The sequence below is a fragment of the Populus nigra genome, chromosome 1, assembly GCF_951802175.1.
Source record: "Populus nigra chromosome 1, ddPopNigr1.1, whole genome shotgun sequence".
Taxonomy (NCBI): domain Eukaryota; kingdom Viridiplantae; phylum Streptophyta; class Magnoliopsida; order Malpighiales; family Salicaceae; genus Populus; species Populus nigra.
Window position 1 is genome coordinate 26345424 of NC_084852.1, and position 25609 is coordinate 26371032.

Here is a 25609-nt window from a genome sequence, read left to right on the forward strand (position 1 = left end):
ATTCAAATCCAATGTTTAATCAGAATCCTCATTACCTTCATGTCCATCATCATCTCCTTCGTTGAACTAAAATTGTTTGATCTTTTAGTATATATATCAACTAGTGCTCGATATATTATATAACTCATCAATATCAACATGAACATAAGTATTCTCAATAACATGAAAATGAGAATTCTCCTTTACTTGGTAGATGGAACTTGATATGAATCAACTAACTCATCTATTTGAAATATATTTTTTACCTCACTTACTTCATCCCTACCATCGTTCACAACTTGAATATAACTCCTAGGTTTGGTTTTCAAAATAGGTAGGGGAAGAAGGTTTTTTCTCCCCTGCACCGTCCCTTTCTCTCTCTCTCTCTCCCAGATACCCAAAATTAAAACTCCACACAACCCGCACCCACGGCCTACCACCAGATGAAAAATTAGAGGGGACAAGCCTTACGAGCGGTTTCCTAGTGGACTAGAAAAAAACAAGGGAGAGGACGGGAAAACAAAAGGGGAAGACGAAAGATAGATGAAAAAATAAAGAAGGAAAACCAGAGAGAAAAAAAGAAAGGAAAACATAAAGGATGAAAAAAATAGGGAACAGAAACAAGAGGAGAGTGTTAAGCTATGTCAATTGATTAACATGATCTATAATTCTGCAGAAAGAAAGAAGAAACAGAGAGATAGGAGCAACAGAGAATACTTGATAATAGTTCTTATTTTGCATAATTCCATATATCACGAGATAGTTGTGTTTATATATCTGTTTGTAACAGACTAACAGACTTGAGCTAATTAACTAACTATCCACTATATTAAGATTGTGACAAGTGTCACAATCTAAAGCAATGTACTCTAATATACTCTAACATCCCCCCGTAAGATCAAGCGGTGAGGAACCAAGCATGAGATTGCAACAATGAGTGTGAAACAGAGGAGCACTCAGCCCCTTTGTAAGGATATCAGCAAACTGCTCCTGGGAAGACACAAACTGTACTGAGAGTTGTTGACGTGAGACTCTTTTGCGGACAAAATGAACATCCACTTCGATATGCTTAGTCTTTTGATGCTGAACATGATTGAAAGACAAAGCAATGGCAAACAGATTGTCACAAAATAGAACAGGCACGCCAGGCAACGAAATATGCAGAAAGGCTAATAATTGTTTTATCCAATCCAACTCAGCTGAGGTGAAGGATAAGGCACGATACTCAGCTTCGGTGGAAGATCGAGACACAGTTTGTTGCTTCTTAGAGGACCATGAAATGGGATTGTTACCCAAGAAGACCACCAATCCAGTAGTAGATCTCCTGTCATTAGGATCCCCTGCCCAATCAGCATCACTAAATGCCTTTAACTGTAAATCGCCTCGAGTATATGAGAGACCAAACTTAAGAGTGCCTTTTAGGTATCGTAGGATTCTCTTAACAGCAGTAAAGTGAGACATCATAGGGTGCTGCATAAACTGGCAGACCTGATGTACAGAGAAAGCAATATCCGGCCTGGTGAAAGTGAGGTATTGCAGAGCTCCTACAAGACTTCTATACAGCTGAGGATTTGGATAAGGCTCCCCATCATCTTTGAGGAGTCGATGATAAGGTAGACAAGGAGTATCACACGGTTTAGCCTCACTCATTTCAGATTTAGCTAACAAGTCCTCAACGTATTTGGTCTGGGACAAAAATAAACCATCAGCAGTGTGAGTAATTTGGATGCCCAAGAAATAATGGAGGGAGCCTAAATCGGTGAGATCAAATTCAGAAGTAAGAGCACTAATGACTTGCTGAATCACACCAGACGCACTCCCAGTGATAATGATATCATCCACGTAGAGAAGCAGCACCACAATCTCATGTCCAACATGTTTGACAAATAACGAAGAATCAGAATAAGTGGTTTCAAAACCCAAAGAAGGAAGGAACTGAGTAAACCTGTCATTCCAAGCGCGAGGAGCCTGTTTGAGGCCATACAAGGATTTATGCAGTTTACAGACGAGTTGAGGATGATTGAGATCTTCAAAACCAGGAGGTTGAGACATGTAGACTTCCTCTTGGAGAATACCATGCAAAAATGCATTTTTGACATCTAACTGTCGTAGAGACCAGTTAAAATGTGCAGCAAGAGCCAAAACTAACCGGACTGTGGTAGGTTTCACCACAGGACTAAATGTCTCCCCATAGTCCAATCCAGGTTCCTGACTGAAGCCCTTAGCAACTAACCTTGCTTTGTGCCTGGCAAGAGAACCATCAGAATGTCTCTTGATCTTAAAAATCCACTTACAGCCAACAAGGTTCCTGTTTGCTGGCAATGAAACTAAACTCCAAGTGCCTTGAGTATGTAAGGCATCAACTTCTTCTTTCATGGCCTGTAGCCACACAGGAATTTTAAGGGCAGCCTTGTAATTGGTTGGTTCAACCAACTGCATTTCAGGGGTCGCAGGAACCTGGATAGTGGCTAAGAGAGCTTTCCTTTTTATAATCCCACTCTTGCTTCGAGTCTGCATCGAATGAAGATTAAGTGGAGGAATGGACAACACCACTTGTAGATTATCAGGAATAAAGCCATGAGAATCTAAATCAGATTGCATACTGATATCATGTGCCACAGGGAGTAGAGGAGAGGCTGAAAGTGGAGCAGTAATGGACTGTGGACTAACAGAGTCTGTAGATGGGGCAGGTGTATGAGTGGTAGAGGGGTGAGAATGAGACACTGAGCTGGGGTAGACAATGGAATTTGTTGTATTGATAATAGTCACAGGACAAGAAAACAGCGGACTGGAATGGAGTGTGTTTGAAGGGGTAGACACTAAATCTGAGTATGGGAACTGATGCTCATCAAAGATAACATGCCTAGACACAAACATTCTCATTGTTGGTACATGATAGCATAGATAACCTTTATATTTTGTGGCATATCCAAGAAACACACATTTTGTAGTTTTGGCCTGCAATTTGGTGCTATTATAAGGCTTGAGAAGAGGAAAACAAGCACATCCAAAAATTTGAAGGTGTGTGATAGTTGGAGAGGATCCAAATAACATCTCAAATGGTGAGCTATTATGAAGAACAACAGTAGGCATACGATTGATTAGATAAGTGGCTGTTTGACAAGCATAAGACCAGAATTTGGATGGCAATTTAGCGGTTCGTAATAAGGTGATAGTGGTTTCAATTATGTGTCTATGTTTCCTCTCTGCAACCCCATTTTGTTCAGGAGTATATGGACAAGAAAGGCGATGGGAAATGCCCTTGTTAAGAAGAAAAAGTTTCAATCGATTGCTGGTATACTCACCCCCCCCCATCAGTTTGAAGAGTTTTAATGGTGGAAGCAAATTGAGTAGAAACAAAGGAATAAAAATCAACAAAGGTAGAAAACAAATCAGATTTATTTACTAAAGGGAAAATCCAGCAATATCTAGTACATTCATCAACAAAGATATTGTAGAATCTATAACCATCAACTGAAATAGATGGTGCAGGACCCCACAAATCAGTATGAATAGTATGAAATGGAATTACAGACTTATTGACATGCTGTGGAAAAGGTAGTTTACTAAACTTTCCTTCAAGACATGGATGACACATGAGAGGTGTAGGTGTTTTGGAGACATGCACGTGAGCTTTATTTAATATCAAGGAAACAATATTATTTGTAGGATGACCTAACCTATGATGCCACAAGGTGGACTGAATGAGTTGACCAAGATAAGCTGTAGCTTGATAAGGCTGTTGGGAGGTTGCAGGCGAGAAAGAGTGGATAGGATACAATCCATTACTGCACAGCCCTTTGTAAAGGATCCTCCCTGTGACTTTGTCCTGAATCCAAAAACAGAGAGCATCAAATATGAGCCGACAGTTATTATCAAGACAAAGACAGTGTACTGATAGCAGATTCTGAGTAATTTGAGGAACACAAAGCACAGAATGTAATTTGATTGGAGAAATGGATGAATGAAGAGTAGAATGACCAATGTGGGATACTGTCAAACCTTCACCATTGGCAGTATGAATGGTTGCAGTGGATGGATATGTGGAGGCCAGCGATAGATTCGCCAAATCAGCCGTCATATGATTCGTGGCACCAGAATCGGTGAGCCACACTTGAGAAGATCCTGAGGAACAAGATGCTGGAGAGGCAGAGTGGACCACTGTATGCATAGCTTGCATAAGAGATTGTGGTACTTCCCGGTTTTGTGAGGATGACGCCTGATATGGAGTATATTGCTGCATAACTTGCATAGGAGTTTGATGTACTTCCCTGTTCTGTGAAGAGGGAGCCGGATATGAAGGATACTGCAGAGACTGTGGCTGCAGAGAAAAGGATGACTGTGGAGAATACGAAGCAATGTAATTTGGACCCTTATCATTATAGAAACAATACCATGAGGTATGATTGCTTCTACCACAGATGTTGCATCTGGTTCTCTTAGGAGGAGAAGCTCCACAGAAGGGAGCAGTGTGTCCCTCAGAGTTGCATAGCTGACAGATTGGAACCATGAGTGCAGAAGGATGTCGAAATTGCTGAGTAGGGGATTGACCAAGGAGTCCAGAATTTGAGTTGGGAAGCACAGGTGCCATGGAGGAAAAACCTGGTCTAGAAGCAAAGAATCGAGAGCCCTGAGTAAATCGACCTTTACCCCTATTCTTGTTTCCATTATATGGCTGAAACTGTCTAGTAGGCACCTAAGACTGCCCATGATGTGGAGAGAAACTCCCTTGTGTTTATGTGTCACCTGTACTAGCAACCATAGCTGACAGGAATGGAGAATTAACTAAAGTGTCAATAATCACTTCCTCTGCAAGCAATTGTGAGCGAAAGTCCTTCAATGAGATCACACTTTCTCTTCCCCTTATAACACATCTAAAAGTATTATACTCAGCAGGTAAGCCATTCAAGGCAAGAATCACAATGTCTTCATCTGCAAAATATACCCCAGCAGCAGACAAGTAGTCCCTAGCCTCTTTAATTCGATGAAGATATTGTGAAACTGAATCTGAACACTTTTTAATGGTTTGCAGATTGGATTTCATCTGAAAAATACTAGTCCTAGACACAGTGGAAAATTGTTCCTTTAATCTAATCCACAAATCTTTAGAGCTAGTGCTACCAATTGCACAGGACATAGCAATCGGTGATAATGTGGCAGTAATCAATTGCATAATCGCTCTATCATGCATTTTCCATACTATATATTCATTAGATTGAGAGGAAGAAGAGGTGATACCAGATTCAGCTGAGATTGAACAATGTTGAGGTGGACAGGGGAGCAAACCATCAACATACCCCATAATTCCATTGCTTTCAAGTAAAAGTTGCATCTGGAAGTTCCAATTGAGGTAATTCGATTCATCAAGTTTGACATTGACTGATGTAGGAATGGAGGAAATGAGAGTTGTAACTGGAGATTGAAGCAACTGGAGTTGCGAAGCAGTCACCATCAGGATTTCAAGTTTAATCCGTGGATGAGACAATACACCAAACACTTGCTGTGCAAGTTGCAGACAGAAATAGAACTCAAGATGAAGATCACAACGAAGCACTATATACTCCAAATATGAAGAACAATATATGAGTGCAGAGAAAATAACAGTAAAATGCGGAAGCAACAGAGGATCTAGAAATTTCAAGCGTGAGCAATAATCAGCTCTGATACCATGTTAAGCTATGTCAATTGATTAACATGATCTATAATTCTGCAGAAAGAAAGAAGAAACAGAGAGATAGGAGCAACAGAGAATACTTGATAATAGTTCTTATTTTGCATAATTCCATATATCACGAGATAGTTGTGTTTATATATCTGTTTGTAACAGACTAACAGACTTGAGCTAATTAACTAACTATCCACTATATTAAGATTGTGACAAGTGTCACAATCTAAAGCAATGTACTCTAATATACTCTAACAGAGAGGAGAGGAACAAAAAAAAAACTAGAAGAAAAAACAAGAGAGTCAAGGATGAAAAAAACAGAAAAAAGGAAGAAGTTTGTGCCTCTGCACATAAAGAAGGAAAAAGGAATCGCAATGGCAGCCACCATCTTCTCCCCACAACTGCCTGGAATAACCGTCATTCTACCATTGGCGCCACCAGCACCACTAATGCCACCGCCAAGTCAGCCTCCCCTCTCCTCCTCCTCCTTCTTCTTCTTCCTTGTCCACTGTTTTTTGAGCCGACAAGTGTCGGCCTAGACTAAAATGGTCGGTTCGGGTTCGGCCTAGTCCCATTAAAAAAAAAGAATATCTATTAGGCTGACATCGGCCCCACACTCTTTTTTGCCGACATCGGTCCAACATCAGTCATGGACTGACATCAGCCTAATTTCTTCTAGGCCGATTTCAGCCCAACCACGATGGGCTCAACCCATATATCTAGGCCAAGCCTATCTCTATATATTTTATTATAATATAAAATCCTTTTAAAAAATTGTGATTTTCTCGTGAATTTTTCTATCATTTTTGCTTAATATTGGTTTGTATTTTTATATTGTAAAGATAAAAATTCAATATTAAAATACCTAGTTTTCTCCGAAATGTTGCAAAAACATGTATAGAAAAACAACAAAAAAATATCTTATTTTTATGCATACGGCTAAGTCTCTTAAAATATAAAAAATATTTCATATCATATTTTTATATTTTGAGCTTTAATAACCAGTTTATTAAAGCCATGAGAATTAGGTCCATATTTCAAAAAAATACCAAAAAAATATTTTTTTTTCTTTTAGTATTTGAGATTACAAACTTATACATAAGATGTATTCCTGATATTAAAAAGGTAGATATATATATATATATATATATATATATAATGGACATTAGAATGAGTAGGTTTTCTCCCGATAAGATAAGGATATCCTTATTGAGGAGCCATTTTCTTAAACTTTAGACAGACCAATAATTAGAAAAACATAACAATACCGTAGTTATATTAGACAATTAAACAATACAGCTTACCTTAGGCAAGGCATATGAGGGGTGCTAATACCTTCTCTTCCTTCTACGTAACCAGTCCATGTGCCCAATCTATGATACTAGTTATAGTTCTCAATGACCAAATACTATGTGGCGACTCTCATTCTCTCTTTCCACCAAGAAGGGACAAAATTTGTTATCATGTCTATTTCCCCACATCATATACATTTGGGTATTCCATAAGGATATTCACCACGACGCCACATACATGCGATATGAGTTAAGACTGTAAAATTAACATACTAAACAAAAGGCCTCAATTCATTGTATAAATTCGATGTCTATCAAATATGTTTTTTAGACAGAGTAACGGTACATCTTTATGATGGTGGAGCTTAGGAGCAGTTTAATAGCATGCATCTTTATTTTTCAATGGAACAACACAACATACATTTTGTTTTGTATATAAATGGGTTCAATCTATTTGAGTCTTTTGCTACACTCTATTCTTGTTGGTCGATCATACTAACAATTTATAACTTTCCCTAAGGGATGTATATGAAGCCAGAATTCATGTTCTTATCTAGAGTACTACCCAGTCCTTATAGTCCAGGTAGTTAAATAACACATAATTACTGCTAGAATTTTGTAAAAGATTAAAAAAAAATTAGTTGCATATATACTCATATCAGACAAATAAACAATATAACATATTACAAATAAGACATATTAGGAGTACTAATACTTTTCTTTAGGCAATTAGTCACCTTACCCGAACTATGAAACCACTTAATGTTCTTAGTGAACAAAATATCAATGGAATATCATTTTGTCTTATAAGGAGAACTTTTCTTCGACCATAAACAAATCAATAGTTAAAAAAAAACAATATTTTCTTAGTTTATATCAGACAAATAAATAATGCAACTTATCACAAATAAGACGTATTAAGAATACTAATACTTTTTTTTTATGCAATTAGTTTTCTTACCCGAACTTTGAGACTAGTTAGGGTTCTTAATAATCAAAATATTAGATAACAACTGATTTTATTTTTTTTCTACTGATAAAATACAATAATTTTTTATCTTTTCTATTTATATTATTCCTGATGTAGAAGTATATCATCGTAACAATGTCCTGGTGTGACATATCATGCTAACATTGTCTTGTTATGCTTATAATAATTACTAATGATGTTACAAGGAGGTATAGTCGTAAACTGGCCAAGAATATTCTCAAGATCTAATTGCGACATGTTTTTCTTTGAGAATTTTTTCTAATATGATTTTTATTTGGGGAACTAATCTATTGTCTACGTGGAAAAGTTGAAAAGGAAAGATTTTAGGAACATTAAAATTTTAGGAAAAAATAATTTCTTTTATTTTTATATTAACATTAAAATGATTACGTTTTCAATTCAAAATGATAAGTATTGATTTTTCTTCAAATAAACAGACCGAGTGTCTGAAGTTTTTCTAATCTGTTGTCTACGTGGAAAAGATGAAAAGGAAAGATTCTAGGAAGCCAGCCCCAAGTGGATGGGTGAAAACAAAGAGTCTATTGTTATGGGCCCTAAAGAGGCAGCTTGATTTTATCCATAGCTAGTGGTAATGGCAAACGAGGAACGCACGCATGTAACGGAATTGTTTAATTTTTATTAGAGTATGTAAGAAAATATATATATTTTTATTAGAGTATGTAAGAAAATATATTCCCATTAAGTGGGTCGTGCATGACACGGATATGTCCTAAAATAACTTCAAATACCTTCAACTGCCATCTTATTTGAAATTCTTCCATACAAAAACTTATTTTGATTATTTGAAACTTCTTAGAAATTATGAAGTAATGCTGCTTGTACACGCTGGGAGCTAGTGCCTATAAAATGGTCGTTCCATCCATGCCATCTTGCATCAAATCTCTACATCTTCATACATTCTACTGCTCTGTAACTCACCATCTCTCCTATCGAGGAAGCACAGAATCTCTGCCTCATTTACAAACTTGCGTTACATTCTTTTGTACCCAAACAAACCTCTGTTTCACACACCAAGCCCAAGCCTTTATAATATCTAATCCTATTTATCTAAGTGCCAGCTTCAATACTTAGACTGCAATGGGAAGCATTGATGACTTCAGCCGTTATTCTTTCCCAGATGATTTTGTTTTCGGAACATCCTCATCAGCTTACCAGGTACATACTCTAAATTCTGCTGCTTCTAGTGCAGTAATTAGGAGGGGACAACAGAACATTATTTAAAATAATGCTAGTTATGTTAATTAATTTTTCGTTATTATTTTATTATGGTATGCAGTATGAAGGTGAAACAAACAAACATGGTAGAGGACCAGCTATATGGGACACTTTCACTGAGGAACATACAGGTACCAATCTCTCACGTTAAAATCTGTACTTCCCTCGCTAAAAGTTGAATAGAATTATGTTAATGTCCTAAGAAAACCACCATTATTAACTTTTCAACGTTTGCAGAGAGAATAAATGATCATAGCAACGGAAATGTAGCTGTTGATTTCTACCATCGCTATAAAGTATGGGAGTTCTTCATCATATTTTGGCTGTGGTTATCTATATGATGTAAATAACTATATTCTGATTAATTTAGTGTAATTGTTCTTAAAAAAAATCGAAAATGTTATAGTATAAATAAATACAAATGTATTGGATAAACCAAAAATAGAAAAAGTAGAGAACTAAAATAGCTTCATATACACGAAAAAATGACGATAGGAGAGTGTTGAGGAGGTGGCTGATTATGAATTAAAGAGAGAGATTATGTATAAAAATACAAAAATATTAGTTTGTGTGGGAGTAACATCCAAATCCATGGTCATAGTTTTCAAATTAAGATGTTAGCATCTGCAAATCGGGCTTTCATGGGTGAAACATAAAGCTCTCAGCATTTATATATTCAAAGTTGTGGTTAAGAATAAAAATTCATGGTCATAGTTTTACTTTGTTTTGTTATAATTATGGTTCTGAAGTTTAATTTGAATATTCTATTATTATATCATTTTTTTATACGATAATTGATTATGATTCGTTTAATAATAATACTTTTTTTTTGCTAAAGTATTTATTGATAATCATGTTTGGCATGTTACAATAAATAAATGGGACTGGGTTAGTATAGACCTGTAGGGCCATCCTCCTGCATGCAGCATGAATGTTCCACATGGAGGAGGAGAAGCGGGCAAATAAAAGAGATAAAGGGGGGGGAGAAGAGTGTACCTGGAGCGGTGGAGGCGGTGGAGGCGGTGGAGGCGGTGACGGTGTCGCGGCTAACGGGCGGTGACGGTGTCGCGACTAATGGACTGCTTCACTGGCAGTACTGTGGGGGGGGGGCCGGTGGCGGTGCTGTGGTTCATGGACGACGACTCCCAAGCGACGGTGCTACTGTTTCAGGTGGCAGAAAAAAAAAGCTCGTACTCTTCCCTTCTCCTCGTCTTCCTTCTCTTCTTATGCTACGTTTCCTTTCCCTTTTGTTCCGTTTAGATATGGCTTTTCAAAACCCAAACGCTTTCGGTGTCAGTGTCGTTTTTTCCTTAACTCTCACGGTCCCCTTTCCTTTACTTCTCCATGTCCCTCTTAGTATGTTTTCCCGGTTTTCTTTCCCCTCTTTTTTGGTCTGTTCTCTCCTCTCCTCTCTTCGGTTCCTTCTCTTTTCTTTTCTGTTTTCTTTTTTCCTCTCTCTCCCCCCTCGCGTGCAGGCGTTGGGGGGTATTTATAGGGCAAAAGGGAGCGGGGGTGTCCCTATTGCCACCCTATGGCAGCGCATGGGGAGGAGCAGGGCTGGCTGCCCTGCCACAGCGCCAGGTTGGCTGGGCTGTGGGCGTGGCTGGCAAGGCGCGACTCCCTTGGCGTATCATCATGAGAGTGTGTAGGGTTTCGGGAGGTGGCAGACATGTGGTGTGTAGGGTTCATTGAAGAAAGAAGAAAAAATTGTCTTCCCCTATCCATGGGAAGGAGAAAGGGGAACAGTGTCGTTCAAAACGACATTGTTCTGCCTTTTTTTTTAACATGAAACGACGCCGTTTTATACAAAACCTGTCGTTTCATTTAAAGGTGGCGCCAGCATTTGTTTCCCAAATCAGTCTTTAATTTATCCTTTGTTCTTTGAAGTCCTCACAATGTAATTTTGATTTTAAGAATTAATTCAATTGCATCCCTACCAATTTTAGTCTCCACCCCTAGAGTTGGCCGCGCTTTTCACTTCAGTCCTTGGCCTCTGATTTATGCAATTGGACCCTCAATTGACCAATAAACTTCTAATTTCATCAATTTGGCCCCTGATTTTGTTAATTACAGCCCCTATATTTACGCGCCTTTTCCAAATTGGTCCTTGGTTTCGGATTTCCTCAATTAAGTCCCTAATTGGCCATTAAACTTTAATATTTATGCAATTAAGCCCCTAATTTGACCAAATCAACTCTTAAAAATTATAATTTGACCCCATAACTTTAATTTCTTCCAATTAAAGCTCAAATTGACTTAAAAATCAATTTTTCTTACAATCAAACCCTTTATAAATTCAATTAAACCTTCAATAAAATCCAATTAAGTCCATAAACATCTAATTTTGGACTTTTCTCTTAAAATTAAACTTTCTTTTCCCACAGGGCTCTCATCATTCAAGTATATACTGTAAAAAATTTCAATCCTTGTATTTTTAAACCTCCTTAATCAATTTTTCTGATCTTTTCCTGAGCGCTCCAACCTCCTATTATTTTTCTAATTTCTTCCGGCTTTATATTTATATTTTTATTTTTATTTTTGTGAGCGGACCCAAAAATAGGTTACAACAGATGCCGTTTCTTTATAATACTTACGGAGCAGGGGTTTTACGTAGTAAGTTTTATAAAGATAAACAAAACTGAACTTCTAAAACTTAGTCATCTTGAGATCCCAATCTAGCGATCCTCTGACTTCTAACTTCGATTAGATTAACTTGGAATTCCATCTGAGATCCCTTCTAGCGACCTCTTTTAATCGAAAAATCTATATTTGTAGCTTGGCCAACCTGAAATCCCATCTAGCGATTTCCTTTAGCCAGAGCTAATATATGTGTTGCGGTTGGGTTAACCTGAGATCTCTTCTGGCAACCTCCTTTAACCAAAACTAGAAACCTATAATTATAACTCAATCAACCTGGAATCCTCTCTGACAATTCCCTTTTACCAAAAGCTGAAATATGTGATCTCTTCTGGTGACCTCCTTTAACCAAAATCAAAATATGAGATCCCTTTTGACGACCTCCTTTAAGCAAAATCAAAAAAACTATATTTATAGCTCGGTCAACCTGGAATCCCATCTGGCAATTCCCTCTAACCAAAGCTAAAATATGAGATCCCTTCTAGCGACCTCCTTAACCAAAGCTGAAAAATGAGATCCCTTCTGGCAACCTCCTTTAACTAAATCCAAAATATGGGATCCCTTCTGGCAACCTCCTTTAACCAAATCTAAAATATGAGATCCCTTCTAGCGACCTCCTTTAAGCAAAAGTTGATATCGGTATTGTGGTTGGGCTAACTCGAGATCCCTTTTGGCGATCTCCTTTAACCAAAACCAAAAAATCTATTTTTGCAGCTCGATCAACCTGCAATCCCATCTAGTGATTCCCTTTAACCAACGCTGATATTGATGTCGTTCTTCCTGATAGCAGGGTTTGAACCTTTCATTTTCTTTTGAAATTTCCCTAATAAGTTCTTCTCACTTTATTGTTGTTCCAAAATCAAAACCGTGATTCTTTGCTATCATTAACCCAATGATTCTTTCTTCATCCACAATCTTGTTGGATTACATTAAAGATTCCTCCTGTAACGATTCAAAAACACATGTAATGATTTATGATTAAATGTCATGCATGCATTCTTACCTGGTTTTGAAACATAGGTCCCATCATCTTCTTCTATTTCATGAAACTCTCTCTTGACATGAGCTTGCTTTTGAAGTTGTATGCTGGATTCATTTTTCGTGCCGCCTATCATATCTTTGAGAAGAAGTTCTTCGACTTTTTACAAGTAGCTTTTTTCAAAAATATATGGTTTGTCATTGCCTTCTTTGTCATGCTCTTGTCAAATGCTTTAGCTTAATTTTCAATTCTACGGGCTTCCGTCCTGTTTCAAATACGTTAAACTTTTCATGAAACATCAATTATTGCCCCCAGTATAGGAGGCACTACAAGATTTCACAGTTTTACCGACGGCAAAATTCCGTTGGTGCGTGATTAGAAGTGCGTCGGTGATTTTTTTACCGACGTCATCACCGACGGAATACGTTCGTCGGCTTTACCTTCGTCGGTGATTCCTCCTTCCATCGGTATATCAGTTGGAAACATAAAAAAATCATTTACCGACGGTTTTACAGACGGAACGTGCGCGCCAAAAAAAAAAGATTCCCGCTTCAAATATACCGACGAATTTTCATTCCGTCGGTGAAATTGAATTTACCGACGGACAATATCCGTCGTTACATCAGTCGGTGAATGTATGAAATACCGACGGCATATTTCCGTCTGTAAATTCGTTAGTACTGGTGGAAGCTACTGTTAAATGGCGACGGATTAATTCCATCGGTAAGTCTGTCGGTGAAAGTTTAAAATACCGACCGAATTCATCCGCCGATAAAATCCTTGGTAATAGTTTTTTTCTTAATTTGTTTTTAAAAAATTATTTAGGATATATAATATAAAACTATATAAATTAATTGTTATACAAACCAATTATGCAAATAAAATTTTTATTAAACATAAAAAAAAACAAAGTTAAATAATATTCATTACAAACTAAATATGTTTCAAGAAAAATAATAAATGAAGTTTTAAAGGTAAATAATGTTGATTACAAATTAATATAAAGATGATGGAGCTTGAGGAGGAGGAGGAGATCCTGGCGGAGGCTGGTGGTTATACGGCCAAAAAGGATTAGGCGCACATGTTCCGCTATTTGACAATTTCATAATCATTTCGTAAAGCTGGTCATAAGCCACTTTTTGCTTTTCCTGAGCCGCTTCATACTCCGCTTTTTGTTGTGCTTGAGAAGCTTTGAATTGCTCAGACTCCGCTCTTTGTTGTGCATGAGACGCTTTGAGTTGTGCATACTCCGCTTGTAGGTTGTCGTATTTCTCGTTGAGTTGCTGCAAAGCCACGAACTCCTTAGATTTGGAGCTCACTATTGATTGGGAGCTCCCAACGGTTGAAACACTACGGGTCGATCACAAGTTGTCGGTCGTAGTGTTGGAGAGCCCGTAAACCCGATTTTTATCTGGTCCACCTGATGAGCCAACCTCCATCCACAAATCCAGATCGAATTCCGGATGGGTCAAAATCTCGTCCCCGTATCTCTCCCTCAACTGATTATTATAGGTCTCCTGAAAATAAAAATAAAAAAGTAATCATCATATTCAATACAATAAACATAATAACTTACAAAATAAAATGGTTGAAAAAACATACCACGAAATGCTGAGCACAATTATCAACGAACTGTTGCACCCCCTTCTGGCGGTCTTGACTCCGCACGTGCGTCTCCACAAACAGCTCCATCGGGCTCGGCTCAAGTCCAAGAGACGCAGCCTATAATGAAAAAAGATATATTAACAACAACTGAATTTAACAATATATTTCATTTAAATTAATCTTACCATCCGTTTCGCATGTGCAGCAAACGGAACGGAGCCGCCAGTGTGAGTTGTCACCTCGCCATGAATTGGCCGATTCTGGTTGCCAGCACCGGACTGTGAGCGTCGTGTGAACCGCTCAGACGTCACGTGCTCAAGATAGTGCGGCCATATATCTTCCGGGATGTATATCGGTTTGAAATCCCTCCAAACCGCAACATCGTTCCAGCCTTGGAAACCCCTATCCCTCGCGGTTTTTTTGCCTTTTTTCTGTGCTTCATACCAAAAATCACGCAACCTACTTCACGCAACCAAAAATTATACTTCGAAACATAAATTTTTGTCTAAAAAAAATCTTGTATTGTTTTCGATCTTACCTAGTTGCCGCGTGATTTTCCCACACCCTCCTCACAACAGTGTTATGCTCAATGTCCCAGCAGAATTTGTGCTTTGTATAAATAAACAAGTTTAAATAAGAATAATAATTTATTTACAATTATATTAATAAGCTGAAAATTATAAATTAATACCAACCTCAAACCTGTTAATCTTATTTATATTAATTTAGGTTTATCTTTAAAAAATCCTAAAAAATAAATAAATTATGGAGTTATTATAAAGATTTCTAAATAGAAAAAAATAAAATAACCAATAGTTGATTTTTCTCAAGCACTTTTTGTATTAGATTATTGGTAGTGGAAAAAACAATAACATTATCAATACCAATTTCAATACTTAAACTTTTATTAAAGTTAACCTTCAATCTAAAATTCAATTCAAAACTCAATATATGGTGCAACTTGAGGAAGAGAGAAGTGTAAGAAAGACTGTTAAGTCTGATATGAGAGATTATCAAAAAAAAAACTGAGTCTTTGAAATAAAAGATGAGGGCTTTACAATTTGAGATCGAGATATGAGAAGAAGAGTTTAGGGAGTGGAGAAGGATGTAAAATTATTTTTATGTTTTAAAGAAGAAAAATTATATGGACTAAAGATGAGTGTGTAATCAGCAAACTGAAGATGAGTAATATTCAATTGAGCCTGACCAAAGCTGATATCATCAATTAGTCTCAAATCACACCCTTTATTTAGCATTCTACTAAGTCCTTCAGTACCTATATTGAACAGAAATAGTGATAAAGAATATCCTTGATGCGGGCCCTTTTCTATAGAGAATTCTCTAGCTGGAGAGCCATTCAAAAGAGTAGCAATTATTTTCGTCAAAATAAATCTGTGGATCCATCCTCTCAAACATGAACCAAATCCCATACTTGAAGAGATACTCCTAAATCACTCAATTAAAAGCTTTATAAATGCTATACTTGAAGAGATAAACTTTTAGTTTTCTTCTTTTTAAGTGACCAATACATCATTGGCAATAAAAAACACTATCAAGGATTTGTCTTTTTTTTTATGAAAGCATTTTTAGAAGCACCAATAACCCAAGCATAACATCCTTAAGCATGTTAGCTGACGCTTTTGAGATAACCTTGTAGAGACTTCCAATGAAACTCATATGTATATGTAGTGTTTAAGGTTGTTAGAGCTAGCCACTTTAGGAAGGTGATGAATGAACTATTGATGCCACGAGGAAGGGAACCAATCAAATAAAAGTCATTAACCATATTAAAGATGTCACTTCTAATTGTATTTTATGCTTTCTTAATGAAAAAAAAGTTGACCCCATCAGGTCAAACAACTTTATTGTTATCATATTCCTAAATTGCATCTTTAACCTCGTCAAGAGTAAAACATACTTCTAGAGAAATGGTCGATGAAGGCAAAAGTTTCTTTAAGTTCAGTTTCAAGGGCCCACACCATTCTTCAAGAGAGTAAATGTTTCATGAGTGCGGCGTCGCGATGATCATCCTCCTTGATCGGGAATGAAATGGAGAAATGGTGAGGTGAAAAGGATAAGGAATTCTTATTCTTTATTAATAAAAAGAGGGAATGAGTTGCCACCTAATATTTTGGTCACTAGGAATCCTAACTGGTCTCAGAGATTGGGTTCGGGGACTAGTTACGTAAAAGGAAGATATTAGCATCCCAAATACGCCCTACCTCAGGTAAGCTGCATTGTTTTATTGTCTGATAAAATTTAAAGTCTTGTTGTGTTTTCTAGTTGTTAGTCCGTCTATGGTTTAAGAAAAGTTCTCTTCGGTAAAGAAACTCTTATCTTATTGGATAAAACCTAACCGTTATAACGTCAACAAATAATTTAATATCCAGAATACGTCTTACGTATAAGGTCGTAACCCCAGTTATTAAAAGAAAACAAAATAAGTTTTTTGAAATTTTTGAAATATTGGCCAGTTCTCGTGACTTTAATAAAATGGTTATTAAAGCTAAAATGCATGCTAAAACTTTTTTTATGAAGATAAAATATGATTTTTTTATTATATTTTTTTAGAGAGACTTGACCGTATACATGAAAACAAAACATTTTATTTATTTATTATTATTTTGACAAAAAATAGGTATTTCAATATCGGATTTGTATTTTTATAGTATAAAAATATAAACCAATATTGATCAAAATATAGTAAAATATTTGCGGAAAATCACAGATTTTTTGAAATAATTTTTGAAGAAGATTTTGTTTTTTTTGTTTTTTTTTTTTTTGGGGTTCAATATTCACTGCATTGATCCTAAGAATCTTTCATCGAAGTCTAGTCTTATATATATAAAGTCTAGTTGAATCCTTATATTATTATAATAATAATAATGGAGAAAAGAAGCTCTCCAAATAAAAAAGAAAAAAATTATAATAATTAAAGGAAGTTAATATATATATTTGTTGTGTGACGTATCTCATAAACAAGTAAACAACTACCGAAATAAAGCAGAGCAAAGCACACCAGGTATTATTAAAAATCACTATAAATATATATTATATACATGTAACTTAACATATAGTAAAATAAAAGTTCATCATGCTTATGTCAACGTGCAATATTCATTATTATTGCTGTGCAGGATTCACAACAATATTTGTTATCAATATATATAATCTGTCTTAATGGAATAAATGATTTGTGATTATCATATAAAGAAAATAAGTAGTGCATAAAAAAGAAATACAGACCGTGGTGGTATTTTAATTTAACCCCCTGATCATTTATTGTATTCATAAAAAAAAAAACCAAAGCCCACTTTGTTTTGTTCCTCTCACCTCCAAAAGTTTTGCTATTCTACGTAATCACATTTAACTCTTTAACTTTTCAGTAAATAAACTAAAAGAAAAACTTTTATTCTTCTAATATAGGATACAGAGTTTTGATCTTTCATTAAAATTATTCTATTATATTCCACTTAGTATTTCAATCAAATAAAAATCTTTGGGATTGTTTCGTGTAAACCTTTTTGTCAATGTCACCATTCAAGAAAGCTAATTTTATAATCATTTGATGCATTTCAAGTTTGTTAATAGTTGTGATGACTATTCTCATAACATAATTTCTTACCACTATATTTTGGAAAAAATAAAAATATCAAAAATACATTTTCAACATGTTTTGGCCAACTTTTGGTTATTTTATAATTTTTTATAATTTTTTTTCATATTTACAAATATTTTAAAAACAATTAATTAAAAATAAAAAAATCAAACAAAATTTTTTGATTTTTTTTTTAAAAAGAGAGAACACATTTTGATTTTTAAAAATTAAATTTTGATTTTTTTTATTTGTATTTGCTGACTACAAGTTGATCTAAAACTTGACTAATACTAGTTTAAAAAATTTTGATGAAAGTTGATATAGTCAAACCCATAACTTGGAGGGTTAACCCACAATCTATTTGACTCGATCAAAATTCTATTTGATTTAAAATAGAAAATTCAAATGATATAATTTGATTTTTAAAAAAAATAATTCAAACAATATTAAAAATTCTAATATGCAACTTAGACCATGGTCATTGTTGCTACCCAATTTTTGACTCATGTTTTTGATAAATTTTCAGAAAAAATAAAAAATAGCAAAAAAAAAATGAAAACCCCAAAAAACTGCATTTTGATATATTTGCATCATTTTTAGCATTTTCAAAATCATCTCAGAAGAATTTAAATTTCAAAGGTATTTTGAACGCGTTCAACTTTTAACGCATAAATTTTACAATCACTGATTTTTATTATTGAGCTCCCGCTGTATTCTTCTGTTGCTCCCGTCTCTGCCTCAGCCACAGTCTCCCTCTTCGGGCCAACCACAACCCCCAACCCTTACAGCTCTCCACCGAATAGACCACACCGCAACAGCAGCAGATCTCCTTCACCGCCAATCGGCTAGCTCGCCCAGACCGAATCAGAGCCTCCAGTAGTAGCTTGACACGGCGGCGCCCACAGATCCTAGATCTGTCCACCTCCAGCCTCCAGCATTCCTTCCTCAGGCGCCCACAGATCCTCAGGTGCATTCCTTCCTTAGATCTGTCTGCCACCTGAAGAAGGAAAGAATAGAAAACCAAAAGGGAAAAATCTGAGAGCAGATTTGGACTAAAACAGACCTACTTGTTGCGTTTATGAGTATTTTTTTCAGGTCAACGCCGGCGAGGAAAATAAAGAGGGGAGGAAGTCGTTTATGATCTCCCTTGTCGCCGGTCTTTTTGTGGTGGCCGTGCGTGGAGGCGACGCACCGCCATAGCTCCACAGTTCTTGAGGGCCTCCTCTGCAGTTCCTGTACTTTTTACGGACCTGTTTTTGTAATTTTTACATGTTTGAATATGTATTTAAATTTATGTTAAATGTTTTTAGTTTATGTTGTGTTGTAAACATTGTACAAAAAACATAGTAAAAAGTGATGTGTAAGTGTGTGTTTGCATTTTTTTATGTATGTTATTGAATTATAAAATTGAAAAGACAAAAATAAATTTAATGTTTTAATTTGTATATTGTATATGGTCAAGTATCTAAAGGACAAATAAAATCATGTTGTATTTTCCATGAAAATATAAGAACATGTTTCTATATATATTCTTGGATTTAATAACTGATTTATTAAAGCTTTAAGAATTTGACTAATATTTCAAAATTTCAAATCACATCAAACCGCAAAGCAACTTATTTCAGGTAGGGTGCGCCAGGGGTGCTAATACCTTCTCTTGCCACAACCAGTCTTTTACCCTTGAATCTCTGACAATGACCAATATATCTGGGTTTTCTAGTAACCCTCAATTACGTACTAGGTGGCGATTCCCAATAACCAAATTAAGCAAACTGACAAAAATCACCACTGGACGCCACGCGGGGACGTGCGATAGAATGACGACTCCACTGGGGATAGGTATTGTTTTCGACATATCGGACTAAGCTTTGTGTTTTTATGTGTTCAAGTTTTTTGTGTTTTGTTTTATTTTATTTTTGTTTTATTCATGCATTGTATAAAATTCTCTCATGCATCACATGTTTTAATTTTTGAAAGCACACACAAGCTTCAAGTTAGGTGGGGGACTAACAACTTACCTTACAACTTTTAGTCAAGGTTTAAGTTTGTGTAAACCCCAACTCTTCATCGAGTGCTTAGACTGGTAATGATTGGTACACGTACCTGCCTTTAGGATGTATGCACCGTACATATTGTTTTGCATTTGAACAAGCCCTTCTTGAAGCATCTTGAATTCAGGACTTACAAGGACATAATGGTCATCACTCAATAAATTTATATTGTAGAGTTTGAGCAAGAATAGAAATTCTTGTTTTCATCATGCAAGAGTTATGACCATATGTCCCCCTTGAAGGGCCAGTTCATCATATAGATTACTTGTCATACATTTATCATGCATGTACTGAGATGAAAAGTAGGTTCCCCCATCCGAGATTTTCTACACTGGACTGAAAAAGACGGATAACAAAGGAAGGGGTTAGAGAGAGGCTCATTGTTAAAAGGAAGTTGAGAGCATCATGGATGGAGTAGCTAGACTAAGATTTGATTAAACAAGTGTTGAGCTTCAAATGAAAAGGGAATGTCTGCACAGTCTTCTATGGAACACTTCACGTCTAATTGAAGCTGCATCTCTCTTTTTCAATCATGAATAATAGCAGCAATGCCTTTAGTCATCAACTAATGACAACCTTTGTTCTTGTTCAATTGCACTGTTAGTTGTTCAATAGAGCAGAACTCCCTCTATAGGTGTCTGTTTGCTGGACCATCAGTGAGGAATCAAAGAGGAAATTGAGGAGTTTTAGATTCATTAGCTTCTCCTCTAGTGACAGTGCTGCAAGTTTCTATGCGCTGCCAAGATTACCTAGCTGTTGGAAAGCTCCCAACAATCCTTAAACAACCACAACAACATTGGAGGATTGACATGATGTTGTGAGGATTGCTGAAAGAATTGAATAAGCTATGAAGATGAGAAAGATTGAAGGTTTTGTCGCACGTGTGCGGCATCGCGGCGAATCGTCTTCCACACTCAATGTGTGTGTGTCTGGAAAATATTGGAAGATAAGGAATTCTTGTCTTTGATCAGTGGAAAAAATAGAATGGGAGTCACCACCTAGTATTCTGGTCAATAGGAACCCTAACTGGTCTTAGAGATCGGGTACGGAGACTAGTTGCATAAAGGAAAGGTATTAGCACCCTAAAATTGCCCCACCTAAGATAAGCTGCATTGTTTTATTGTCTGATAAAAACTAAGCTCTCATTGTGTTTTCTAATTGTTGGTTTGTCTATGGTTTAAGAAAAGTCCTCCTTGATAAGAAGATCCTTATCTTATCAAGTAAAACCTAATCGTCCTAACGTTAATAAAAGAATTAACTTTTTAATATAGAGAATACGTTTTACATATAAATTTGTAATCCCTGATATTGAAAGAAAACAAAAGAATTTTTTTGGAATTTTTGAAATTTTGTTCAAGTTCTCATGACTTTAATAAACTGGTTATTAAAGCCAAAATGCATGCTAAAACATATATTTTTTAAAAGTTTTCTTTGTTGTATGAAAATATGACGTGATTTTTTCTTTGAGAGACTTGGCTGTATGCATGAAAACAAAAACATTTTTTTTTTAGTTTTGATGAAAACCGGGTATTTTAATACCATATTTGTATTTTATGATATAAAATTACAGACCAATATTAATCAAAATGGCAAAGAAAAATACGTGGGAAAATCACACATTTTAAAAAAATGATTTTTGAATATATATTTTTTTCAACTAGGCCGACCCGGCCCAAAAAGAGGTTGGGCCAAAATCAACCCAAAAAATGAAATCGGGCCAGGACCGGCCCAAAAAAAACGTACTTGTGGTTGACTCAACCCAGCCGCGTGGGCTGGGCTGATGTTCTAGCCCAAAAAAACCAACACCCGATTGTTGTGCTGAGCACAGTAACCCGTTATATATAATTAGCTGGTTACTGTGCGCAACACAATAACCAACTAATTATTTTTCACTTTGTTGCAGAACGTGAATTGCTCACGTTCTGCATGCAAATGGTGAAGACAGCAGAGGAGCCAGAAAAGGGGAGGAGGAGGAGATTACCTGGAGTGAATGAGCGTGGTTGCTGTCTCCAGTGGTGGTTGTGGCCGGTCACGGCTGAGGACGGTGGTTCTTCCTCTTCTCCTGTGTGCTTCCTTTTAACGCCATTGTGTTTCCTTTTTCTTCTCCTCTTCATCTACCTCAGCTTCCCCCTGTTTTTCTGTTCTTCTTTTATTATCTGCTGGCGGTGGTGGCAGCGAGTGGGACTGCGAATGGTGGCTGGGAAACCAGGTGGCAACTGCTGTGATGGTGGTTCTTTGGCGATTCTTCTTCTCTGTTTTGTGTTCCCCCCTCTGTCTATTTTTGTTCTCCTGTTGCTCTTGCTTCTGCTTCTCCTTCTCCTTCTTCAGTCTCTGATGATGGTGGAGCTGTTGTCGTTAGCGGTGCTGCTGTGGACAAAGCATAATGACGATGGCGCAGCTTCCAATGGTAGAAGGAGAGAAACCAGAGAGAGAGATGAGTTATTGTTCTTCTCCCCTGTTCTTTTGTTTTTCTATTCTTTCCTTCTATTCTCTCGTCAGTTCAAGTCTTCCCCTCTCCGTTTGTCTCTCAAACAATCCCCTGCTTCCTTCTCTCTATTCAATTCTCTTCTTCAAGTTCATTTCCCGCAAATGTTGCCCCCTTTGGTTTCCTTTTTTCCTTTTCCTCCCCGTTTCTGCAGCTTGCTTCCCTCTTCTCTCCAAAAAATTTCTCCTCCTTTTTCTTGTCTTTCTCTCTGCCCAAAAAATCGCTCCCCCCCCAATTTTTTCCTTCTCTCCTCTCTATATTTATAGGCGCACAAAGAGAGGGCCACCTTACCTCTGCCACAGAGCAGGGTAAGGTAGCTACCCTGCCACTGTTTTGGCGCAGGGTAGGGGCGGAGCATGGCTGTTGTCGCACGTGTGTGGCGTCGTAACGAAAATTCCACTTTATCTGGAAATGTAAATAATGTATATCTATCTGGCAAATATGGAGAGACAAGAAATTCTTGTCTTTTATTAGTGAAAAATAGAATCGGAGTTGCCACCTAGTATTTTGGTCACTAGGAATCCTAACTGGTCTCAGAGATCGGGTACGGGGATTGGTTGCGTAAAGGGAAGGTATTAGCACCCCGAATACGCCTTAACTAAGGTAAGCTGCATTGTTTCATTGTCTGATAAAAAGCTAAGGTGTTATCGTATTTCTAGTTGTTGATCTGTCTATGGTTTAAGAAAAGTCCTCCTCAGTAAGGAGGTCCTTATCTTATCAGGTAAAAACCTAACTGTTCTAACGTCTATATGAAAAATATATTTTTAATATCAGGAATACATTTTACGTATAAATTCGTAATCCAGATACTAAAAGAAGGGAAAAAGATTTTTTAGAATTTTTTGAAATATTGGCCTAGTTCTCATGGCTCTAACAAACCTGTTGTTATAGTCAAAGTGCATACCAATACATATATTTTTTTGAAATTTTTCTTTGTTGTATGAAAATATGATGTGATGATTTTTTTATTATTATTTTGGAGAGACTAGGCCGTATGCATGAAAACAAAACATTATATATATATATATATATATATATATATATATATTTTTTTTTTCGATTTCTCAACAAAAACCGGGTATTTTAATACTGGATTTGTATCTTTATGGTATAAAAATACAAACCATTATTAAACAATTTTGATAAAAATATGAAGGAAAATCTACAATATTTTTTAGGATTTTTCAGAATTTTTTTTGGATATATATCTATATATATATATATAATATAAAAACATTATAATAAATAATATATAATATTAAATGGGCTGGGCTGGGCTGGCCCAACTCACTAGGCTGGCATCAGGCCCAAAAGGGTTGGGCCGATCTCGGCCCAAACAATCTCTCCTATCTTTGTCTGGGCCAGACCCAGCCTAGACAGCAGGGCTAGACCAGAATCATTCTGGCCCAGCAAACACATCAGAACTGGACCAGAAGCGGCCTGGACCAGTTAAAGAAAACCATCAGTGCTGGGCCATAACCAGCTTGGCCCAACACTGGAAAACCAACGGGGGGGAATTATTTCCCCCCTCCCATCCTCCTGCATGCAACATGAATGTTCTGTATGCAGGAGGAGAAGTGGGCAAATAAAAGAGATAAAGGGGGGGGGGCAGAAAAGTGTACCTGAAGCGGTGGAGGTGGTGGCGGTGTCACGGATGACGGACGGCGACTGACTGCTTTGCTGGTGGTGCTGCGAGGGGGAGGCCAGTGGCGGTGTCGTGGCTCACAGACGACGACTCCCAAGCGACGATGCTACTATTTCAGGTGGCAAAAAAAAAGCTCCTGCTCTTCCCTTCTCCTCCTCTTCCTTCTCTTCTTCTATTACGTTTCCTTTCCCTTTTGTTCCGTTTAGATATGGCTTTTCAAAACCCGAATGCTTTCGGTGTTAGTGTCATTTTTTCCTTAACTCTCACGGTCCCTATTCCTTTACTTCTCCCTGTCCCTCTCGGTATGTTTTCCCGGTTTTCCCCCCCTTTTTTTTGGTATGTTCTCTCCTCTCTTCTCTTTGGTTCCTTCCCTTTTCTTTTCTATTTTCTCTTTTCTTCTCCCTCCCCCCTCGCGTGCTAGCGTTAGGGGGTATTTATAGGGCAAAAGGGAGCGAGGGCGTCCCTATTGCCACCCTATGGCAACGCATGGGGAGCAGGGCTAACTGCACTACCACAGTTCTGGGTTGGCTGGGCTATGGGCGTGGTTGGCAGGGTGCAACTCCCTTGGTGTGTTATCATGAGAGTGTGTGGGGTTTCAAGAGGTGGCAGGCATGTGGTGCGTAGGGTTCATTGAAGAAAGAAGAAAAAACTGCCTTCCCCTGTTGCACGTCCAGGGGAAGGAGAAAGGGGAACAGTGTCGTTCAAAATGACACTGTTCTGCCTTTTTTTTTAACATGAAACGGCGTTGTTTTATACAACATGCGCCGTTTCATTTAAAGGTGGCGCCAACATTTGTTTCCCAAATCAATCCTTAATTTATCCTTTACTCTTTTAAGTCCTCACAATGTAATTTTGATTTTAAGAATTAATTCAATTGCATCCCTACCAATTTTAGTCTCCACCCCTAGAGTTGGCCGCGCTTTTCACTTCAGTCCTTGGCCTTTGATTTATGCAATTGGACCCTCAATTGACCAATAAACTTCTAATTTCTTCAATTTGGCTCCTGATTTTGTTAATTACAGTCCCTATATTTACACGCCTTTTCCAATTTGGTCCTTGGTTTCGGATTTCCTCAAATAAGTCCCTAATTGGCCATTAAACTTCAATATTTATGCAATTAAGCCCCTGATTTGACCAAATCAACTCTTAAAAATTATAATTTGACCCCTGAACTTTAATTTCTTCCAATTAAAGCTCAAATTGACTTAAAAATCAATTTTTCTTGCAATCAAACCCTCTACAAATTCAATTAAACCTTCAATAAAATCCAATTAAGTCCATAAACATCTAATTTTGGACTTTTCTCTTCAAATTAAATTTTCTTTTCCCACAGGGCTCTCATCATTCAAGTATATACTGTACAAAATTTCAATCCTTGTATTTTTGAACCTCCTTAATCAATTTTTCTGATCCTTTCCTGAGCGCTCCAACCTCCTATTATTTTTC

General features: G+C 36.9%; 1 long non-coding RNA gene across 1 annotated transcript; it reads left to right on the top strand.

The window, feature by feature from the left end:
• Positions 1-8653: 8653 nt before the first annotated feature.
• On the top strand, positions 8654-9466 carry LOC133691405 (uncharacterized). Its single transcript, XR_009841669.1, has 3 exons — positions 8654-9103; positions 9225-9294; positions 9401-9466. It is a non-coding gene; the product is annotated as an uncharacterized LOC133691405 (long non-coding RNA).
• Positions 9467-25609: the final 16143 nt, after the last annotated feature.